This window comes from Pinus tabuliformis, chromosome 3_2 (genome assembly GCF_031772625.1).
Source record: "Pinus tabuliformis cultivar Carrire ecotype Pingquan chromosome 3_2, CPIR1, whole genome shotgun sequence".
NCBI classification, from domain to species: Eukaryota; Viridiplantae; Streptophyta; class Pinopsida; order Pinales; family Pinaceae; genus Pinus; species Pinus tabuliformis.
In genome coordinates, this window is record NC_142302.1 from 207,964,546 (window position 1) to 207,974,909 (window position 10,364).

The following is a 10,364-nucleotide window of genomic DNA, read 5'->3' on the forward strand; positions in this document are numbered from 1 at the left end:
ATTGTAGTACCTTGAGGGTCATCATCATTATCAGTGATTCCTCTCGCGCCTGTTAACAGCTTACATCATTGGCTGGTAATCAGGTGATGTCTTTCCATGTTCGACTCTAGAACATCTCTCACATGGATCGACTTGTACTTTGAATGAAGATCGAACGAGATTGAAGACACCAGATCTAGTTTCATCCATTTGGGTTGCGATATATATTCAGGAAAATAAAGACATCAAATGTACATCATTGCTGCATAGATAATCATCCAATCCAAGGGATGATAGCTCTACCAGAATCATCAATCTGCACACAGACGATTTTCTTTATTATGTACACGAAAATGAATTTATAATGTTGAGCATGGGAATGCCTGCCTCAGCTAGATCATGAAAATGCTATGAAGATAATGTGTTGTATTGTATCTTATTACAGGTCGCCTTCCAGCTCAAAAAAACTTCGGATCCTCATGATAAATCATTTCACCCGACATCAAAAGATTAACGACCTCATGCTTTAGAGGGCAACTGTTATAGACATTTTTGGGCACTGCAACCCCAATCATAAATGTCCATAAACCAAGGGCTCTTAAGTCCCTAAAATTGTTGTTCCAACCCCTAAAAGAACAAGGTCATCTGATTACATCATCTCCCAGAAGTTCTCCATGAAAAACTACTCAGAACTGGTCAAAAATGGACCATCTCACCTACTCCATGGTCAAAGTGCGATGCATCCCACCTAAATGCACACGGAGGTATGATGCATACTGAAAAGCCCTTCTATGGGGTGCGATGGGCGAGAGTGGACAAATGGTAGGGTCAATCTGCAAGGTGGAGGATCATGGAATCTTCTAGAAACTTCTCCTGTCACACTTGCCTCTCTGCATTCACCCAGGGATGAGTAAGAGATCGTCAATCTCCAAGTGGAATCAAGAACTATCAGAGAGAGGACACTAATCAAATCTCAGAAGCTGACTCACGCCCCTTGCAAACATCTATATATGGATCCCTCATCCTAGAGATCCAGGGACTGGAATTTTGTATCTTGTAAGGAAGTGTTGCTGGTTTATTGGTGTAACATCATAGTGTTGGGTGATCTAAGCTTTTCATGAGGTGAAGAAGGGCTTTCTTGCTGAGAGGATGACGCTGGGTCAGAAAAATTGGTTGTAATACTCTTTACTATTCTTGATTATTAATAAAGCTATTCAAGATTTCCTCCACATTCTTGTATGATTGATGATATATGCATTTGTGTGGTCAATATATATATGGTCCTATATTGTTTATGATAGTAGATCTCTGTTCTTGGATAGTGTTATGCTGCTTTGATTCCACAGGTGCTCTTTGAAGTTTGGTAGACGAGGAAGGGAGTGGCAAAGATCTATCAGAAGGGAGAGGAATCAAGCAAGGAACCAAGCGCAAGACATAGGTTGGTCTCCTTTGTTCCCCTCTTATCTACTTCTCATAAAGGAAAACGAAAGTGGTTTTAGTTTGTTTGTTTCTAAGGTAGCTACCATCCTTAGTGGGAATAGCAGCTCTGCATAGACACTAGATTTTTCGATAACACTAATGTTTTGGTCAGGACTAGTCTTTCCAGCGTTCTGGTTTTGACTTTTCCTGAAATCTGGATTTCTTCTAGTATTGGTTGCAAGACCATCCTAAGGGGCTTTCCTTTCAATTGTTTCTACTCTATCTCCTAGCCTATCCATCTCTTTAATAATAGCATCCAGTTTCTGTTCAAAGGCTGAGGGTTCTTCTTTCAATGGTATTCTCCTTTCACTTCTGGCCTTGGCTCGTTTAGATATGAGGTTGGCTTCAACACTGACAGCTATACTTTGCATATCTTCTAAAGTTCAAGGAGCTCTTTCCCTAAGCTGGTAGGCCATGTCAGAATCAAATCCATCAAGGAATTTGATTAATGCTAAATCAGGAGGAGGTCTAAGGTTTTGAGGAATAGCATTATAAACATTATTGAACCTAGTGCAGTAGTCTTGCATAGTTTCTTGAGTTCCTCTCTTCAGGTTTTCATATTCTGATAAGATTTGGAGAGGAACTTTCTTCTTTTCCCATCTATTTAAGAATTGTCCATAGAGAGATTCTAGGTCATTTATACTATTTGCAGGCAGGGGTCTAAACCAGGTTCTAACTTCTCCAGTCAGACTTTGAACAAATATTCTCATTCTTACATCATCAGCATCTATTTCATATATTTCAAGGTAATCAGTCATTCTTTCGGTATGTTGTTGTGCAGTGTAAGTACCAGAACCATCAAATGGAGTGATTTTACTTTGGTAGTTGTTGGGCCTTAGTTTTGATCTTATTTTGCTTTGAGAAACTTACCTAACCATCTATTTATCCTCCATTTTCACTCCATTCATTCCATTTTAATGAATATTTGATGTCTAATCAGGTATTTAGCTTTAATTTGTCAATTTCTAAAGTTTTTATAAAAGTTTGATTTTAAGTGCAATTTTGGCAATTTCAGAAATTCCCGTAATCACTTCATGGTTGATATGGATGCAGGCCACTTCAGCACGAATGGGATACATGAATGGAAAGCTTGGGAACTAGGACCAAGCCACCTATGCTTGTTTCCAACAGAACGATCTTTATTATGCCTATTTGGACCTAGTCAATCATGACTAGTCATCCAGAAATCCCATCTAAATAGGGCAGTTTTGAGATTCCATGATATTAGTCATATTTCTTGGGATGAGGGGAGTGGATTTGACTTGGATAGATGGATTATAGTAGCTAGGTTTGTTAGAGTGAATGTAGATCAGTTTGTTTCATGAGACTCCTTATTTAAGAGCCACAACTTTGATGGCTCAACATATTGACTTATGATACTTTTATGCTGTAATATTTTTGGTTCGAAGACTTAATTTGAAGACTTGTGCTATTCTCATTTTTGCTGCTCAATACATGGATGTGTGACTGATCTAAGCTTCTGAAATCATCTTTCAAAGTGTGCAAGGCAAGGGTGGAGGGCCCCCACTCCAAGCTAAGCACACTTCCAAGTTAAACTAGTTTCATTTCCTTGCAATTTGGTTGATTGTAGCTTTAGTTTTTCAAAGTCTTATTTCAGATTGCTTTATGGTTATGCATAGTGATTGATTTTATTTTTTAATGGTTTATTCATCATCTAATTGAGTTGGAAAACAAATGTTCAAGTTGGGAATTCCCTCTATGAAATGGTGAATCAGAACTAGTTTCTTTTGTTTACATGCAATTAGTTTTGTTTCTATTTAGATTTAGAACTTGGGATGAATGAATTATGATGGAAAACTTTATGTGTATCTTAAGTTAAGAGCTTCTTTCATGTATAATTTATGCATCTTGAGTGTTTGGTTGCAATCTCTAATTCATTAAGTAATAACTGAGGTGGAAGTGGACTTCTTGAGTTCAAGAACCCTTTTCAATGTTTTCTCTTTTGAGCTGATTGAATTAGAGTTATAAGATATATTCTCTTTAGCTTTTAATCATTTATCTTTCAAGGTTTGGTTATATTAGATCTTCACAAATAGTGAATTTGCCTCAAAGAATAAACAACCCGGATTGATAATAAATAATTGTGTTAATTTAGGAACATAAATTAGCTCAACATTTTGGCGCCGTTGCCGGGGAGGCAAATATCGGCATAGTCAATAGAGAGATAAAATCCAAAATAAACAAAAACATTAGTTACATTTCATTTCTTTAATTATGTTTCTTTATGCCTAGATTTAGAAATCCTCAAGGTAGATTTATCAAAAACCCCCCACAAGTAGAGATAGGATCATCACATACACCTGTTACTGGTAATCCAATCATTGAAGAACTGATAGAAAAGCAAAGAAGTGGCCAAAGATTAACTTTGATTGAAAGACAAACTTTGTCAGCTTGGGAAGCAAAGCAAAAATTCTCCACTTCCGGAAAACCAAAAGAGAAGGGAAAACAAATTGTTTTTCCATCCATCGATCCTCCTATCTTCCCACAACTTGAACCTCCACCTGAAATTGAAACAACTCAACCAATGGCAGAAGAAGAGGGACATGGATCCATTCATCTTACTCCTGAAGAACAAAGAGCTGAAAATGAAAGACAAGAAAGAGAATGGAGAAGGAAGAGAGAGGAAGAAAGAAAACACGAAAATGATAGGAAGTTAGAAAATGACAGGAAAAGACAAGAAGATGGACTTGACCAAGAATCTACTTTTGGTTTCCCGATAATAGATACAAGTGCAATACTAGGAGAAGAAGTAAAAATGAAAAACATTCCACCTTCTGTGATGCCAAACTTCTATGGAATGTCTACAGAAGATCCTGATTCATTCATGTTTGAATTCGATATCTTATGTAGAACATATGGTTATACTGATGATGTTCATAAGCTCCGTCTTTTTCCTGCAACATTAAAAGCAGCAGCTTTAAAATGGTTTATGGGTTTAGGAGAACAAACAATAGCCTCCTGGGATGATATGCGAACAGTCTTCCTTAAGAAATATCAGCCTTATTGTAGATCTAGAGATTCAAAGGAAGATGTGTTTAGAATGATACAGCAAGAAGATGAAAATCTAGAAGAATATTTAGAAAGATTTTCATATAATCTTCAGAAGTCTAAACAACATTCCCTAAATCAAGAAACTGTTCGCACAATCTTCCTCAAAGGCATAAGAGATGAATACCTTGACATTTTAAATGTAATGGGTAAAGGAGATATTTCAAATCTTCCATTCGATGAAATTGTCGAGTTATGTCAGAAATATTCTAGAGGAAGATCAAAAATCGGAAGAAGGGAAGTAAGTTCTAAAGCGGCAAAGTCAGTTGCAGGAGGGATAACAAGAGCTGAAATAGGAAGTCTATTAGAAAATTTCAAAACAGATCTTTTGAGTACATTAGGGACACAAGTAGATGTGCTAAAGGCAAACAAGAAGAAAGAAGAACAAGAACAAGCCTTAGCAATATTTTGTTCAAAATGTAAAAAGAAACATCCTTTGAGAGACTGTCCTTTAGATAGCATTCAAGTGTGTGGTCTTTGTACAGGCAATCATTCCACCGAAAATTGTGTAACATTGAAAGACTTACAAACTAATTCAATGGAAGAAATGCCAGGAGCAGAAGGTTTCTATTACGTTGCACCAAGAAGACCATGGCCACCTAGAATGCCTCAACCGAATCAGCCACAAATCCCTCAGCAAAATTATGCTTATCCATCTTATAATCCTTGGACCCCTCCAATGCCATGGCAAGCTTGGCCTCCACAACAATATCCACAACAACCTGCACAAGGTTGGAGGGGATATGGTTATGGAAACCAACAACCTCAACAGTCTCAACAGTATCAACAACATTACCAGCAACAGTACCCACCATATCCTCCATCCATGCCATTGCAAAATTCTGCATATCCATTCCAACAGCAGAATCCACCACCATTGTTAACACAACCACAACAGTTACAGTTACCTTCAAATCAACCCAGACCAACGCAATTACCATCCCAACCGGTGGCCAATCCGAATAACAAAGTGGACAAATCTGCATATACTGTAGAGGAAGCAGCATATTATCCTGCATATTCAATTCTTCCTCTTGATGATGTCCATTTGAGGTCTAGAAAAGTACTTAAGAAGGATTCTCCTCCAATTATAGAAGAACCAACTGAACAAGGAGAATCATCTAAAACAGCACAAACTAAGGTAGAAAATCAGAAAGGAACAAATATTACAACACAAACACCACCTTATCGTGAAAGGTTGGTAGAACAACAAAATCAAAATCAAATAACCCTTCCTGAATTTGATATCTTAGATGAGTTAAAAAATGCATATGTTAAAATTCCTTTGTTAAAAGCCATTAAAGAAATACCGATATATGCAAAAACAATAAAGGAATTATGCATTCGGAAAGAAAGAAAGAAAAAGGATCCTGCAACAATCCAAGTCATTGGTAAATTAGCAAGTCTCATGTCTACTCAAACTATAATAGAAAAATATATTGATCCTGGTATCCCAATGGTTACCATATCAATAAATAATTTCTCTGTACCAAACACATTAATAGACTTGGGAGCAGCTATAAACGTAATGACAATGGAGACAATGAAAACTTTGCAATTAAACAACATTAGATCAACCTCAACAGTCTTGGAATTAGCAGATAGATCTAAAGTTGTTCCTGAAGGAATGTTAGAAGATATCATAGTCTCCTTGGATTCATGGGAATATCCTGTTGACTTCTTGATCTTGCAACCAAAGACAAACTTAGAGGACATCCCCTGATATTAGGCAGACCATGGTTAGCCACTGCTGATCCCTTCATAGGATGCAGATCTGGAAGTATGATAATTTCACATGGAGATGAGAGGAAGCATATCACTCTTTATTCACCTGCACAAACCACTTCTTTAGAATCAATACTTGAAACTCAGGAAAAGCAGCAGACAAAAGCAGTTTTAAGTATCAATCAATTCTTTGATTTTAGAGAAGAAGAAGAGAATGAAGATTTGATGGACCTTTTTATCTCAGAACCAAGCATTTCAGAGCAGCTTAGGAAATTTCAATATGAAGCTGCAAATGAACTTCTGAATCAATGTTTTCAGGAAACATGTACTATTCGAACCTTGCAGAATTCTTTGGTAGACATCTTTCCTGTAAACACAGTTAGCAACCCAACAATCAAAACAATTGAGGTACATCCTGGAAAACATTTAAATATTGGAAACCAGCTGCAAACAAAACAAGAACAACAGGTAATTGCATTACTACAGAAATACTCAAAATCATTTGCCTGGGATTACACTGATATGCAAGGAATCCATCCTAGCACATGTATCCACCACATCTATACAGATGACAAACTTAAACCAGTTAGACAACCTCAAAGACGAATGAATCCTATGATGAAAGAAATAGTGAAAGAGGAACTGCAAAAACTGTTAAATGTTGGATTCATCTATCCTATTTCAGATAGTCAATGGGTTTCACCACTGGTTGTTGTACCAAAGAAAAATGGAAAATGGAGGGTATGTATAGATTATCGAGAATTAAACAAAGCTACCTTAAAAGATCATTTTCCTCTACCATTCATTGACCAGGTGCTAGATTCTTTGGCTGGAAAGAAATACTTCTCTTTCTTGGATGGGTTTAGTGGGTACAACCAGATTAGAATAGCAACAGAAGACCAAGACAAGACTACATTTACTTGCCCATGGGGAACCTATGCATATAATGTTTTGCCATTTGGTTTATGCAATGCACCTGCAACTTTTCAAAGAGCAGTGCTTGCGATATTTGCTGATCTAGTCCATGAATGTGTAGAAGTTTATGTGGATGACTTCACAGTGTATGGAAACACATATGATGATTGTCTTAACAATCTTGAGAAAGTCTTGAAGAGATGTATCGAAACAAATCTGTCATTAAGTAACGAAAAATGCTATATGATGTTGACAGAGGGTATAGTTCTGGGACACCATATTTCCGGTTCAGGAATTAAGGTGGATCCAGCCAAAATTCAAGTCCTAGTTAACCTGATGCCACCTACAACTCAAAAGGAGGTCAGAAGTTTCTTGGGATATGCAGGCTATTATAGACGATTCATAGAAAACTTTAGCAAAATAGCTCAACCCCTGTTTAAACTATTGGCACGAGATGTTGAATTTCAATGGACGAATAACTGTCAGAATGCTTTTCAAATTTTAAAAGATAAGCTGTCAGTAGCACCCATACTTCGAGGGCCAAATTGGTCTTTGCCATTCCATATTTCCACTCACGCATCAGATACTGCCATAGGTGCCTCGCTAGGACAGAAAGAAAATTTGTTCAATTATGCAATATACTTTATCAGTAAGAATTTGACACCTGCAGAAACAAATTATACAGTCACGAAAAAGGAAATGTTAGCCGTCATACATGCAGTAAACAAATTCAGGCATTATATAACAGGATATCAAGTTTTTATTCACACAGATCATTCAGCCATAAAATACTTGATGAATAAACCCATTACTAATGGACGAATTACTAGATGGCTCCTGTTATTGCAAGAATTTAACATCACAATCCAAGACCGGCTAGGTAAAGAAAACCAGGTGGCTGACTTTCTGTCCCGCATACAATCACCTGAAGACCCAAATCCAGTTATAGACAACTTCCCAGATGAACATCTGTTTGCCATAACAGTTAAAACACCTTGGTTTGCAGATATTGCCAATTATTTGTCATCTGGAAAATTTCCAACTCAATTCACTAGCAAGCAAAGAAAGAAAATTGTTAGAGAAAGTTCTAGGTATAGCTGGGTGAATGGTGATTTGTTTTATACTGGTTCAGATCTAATGATTAGAAAGTGTGTGCGTGAAGATGAAATAGTAGATATTCTCAGGGCATGTCATGACGAACCATGTGGTGGTCATTTTGCAGACAAACGAACAGCATATAAAGTGCTGCAATTGGGCTATTACTGGCCATCTGTCTTCAAAGATTCTAAGGCATATGTCAAGCAATGTGACAGTTGCCAAAGAATAGGGAGACCCATCATGTCAGATGAAATGCCGCTCAAACCGCAGGTCCTCATTGAGCCATTTGAGCAGTGGGCACTTGATTTTGTTGGACCCATTAATCCACCATCAAATGGAAAAAGATACATCCTAGTGTGCACGGACTATGTAACCAAATGGGTGGAGGCCAAAGCAGTGAGCAGAGCGACAGAAGACACAGTGGTCACCTTCCTCTTCGAAGAAATTTTTGTGAGATATGGAGTACCTAGACAAATTGTAACAGATCAAGGAACACAGTTTACATCAAAGTTAGTACGGGATCTGACAGAGAAATATAAGATTAAACATAGGAAGTCTACTCCATATCACCCTCAAGCAAATGGTCAGGTAGAATCCACAAATAAGGTCTTAGAAAATATCATGACTAAGACGGTGCAGCTGAATAGAAAAGATTGGTCTGAAAAGTTAAAGGATGCATTATGGGCCTACAGAATCACATGGAAAAACACAACTGGTTTTAGTCCATACCAGTTGGTCTATGGGAAAGAAGCCTTATTGCCTATTGAATTTCAGATACAAACCTATAGACTAGCAGCAGAATTGGGCATGGACCTGACTGAAGCACAACAACAGAGGATCATGGAACTTAACCAATTGGATGAACATCGTCAACAAGCAATTGAACAGACAGCATTAGTTCAACAACAAAGAATGAAATGGCATGATAGATACATTAAAACAAAGACATTTCATAAGGGAGACTGGGCCTTATTATTTGACTCCAAATTCAAGGATTTCAAAGCAAAGTTTACAACACATTGGCTAGGGCCATATGAAATTGAAGAAATCTTTGATAACGGAGCAGTAAAGATCAAGACGATTGACCAGGACCCCACCTCATTTGTTGTAAATGGTCATAGGCTGAAAGTTTATCATCAGCCTATTAGTAAAGAGACATTCATGAAACAACTGGTAGAAGAAACAGGACTGGAAATTATGGCTCTGCCATCTTCCAGTTCGAAAAAAGAATAAAAATATATATAAAAAAAAAAAAACAATATATATAAAAAAAAAAAAAATAGAAAAGATATATGAAAAAAAAAAAAAAAAAACAAAACAAAACATAAAAAATAATTTGTTTGCAGGTGAAAACCAGGCAACTGGCACCATGCAAACACGAATTCATAGGGGAAAACCAGGGAAACCTGGACTCTATGAATTCTATATTCATGTTTTACTATTCTCACACAATTTCAATGCAGGACCTTTCCACAATTGACTTGAGGACAAGTCAAACATTCAGCAAGGGAGAGTCTTGTAGCAAGCTTTTAGCTGAAACATTATTACAGAGGAACCTAAAGCAAACTTTGCTGCAGCAGATCAAAGCAACACTATTCCAGAGGGACCTGAGATGAAACATTATTACAGAGGGACCTGAAGCAAACTTGTTGCAGCAGAACCAGATCAAAGTCAACACAACATTCTAGAAGCATTGCAGAGGGACCTGAGATGAAAACATTATTAAAAGGGACCTGAACAATTCAAGAAATGGAGCATAGTGAACAAGGAGCAGTAATAAAAGTCTACTTTTCATCCATCTACAACATTTTGGATTCCATTCCACCTGTACAAACAGCATTCAACATTCCACCTGTACAAACAGCATTCAAGGGAGTATATTCATAGCCATTTTGTGCTTGAAATTCAAATTTTTTTTAGAAACTTTTAGTTTTGATCTAATTGAAGTTAGTATCTGCGAATATTCATTCCCAATATATATCCCAACTTCCCTATTCATATTCCATTTCATTCACATACATTTCCTATACATCTTCTTATAACCCTAGGTATTTTCCTTAAAAGCAAAAAGATCAAGCTAGGACAACTCTTTTCACCTG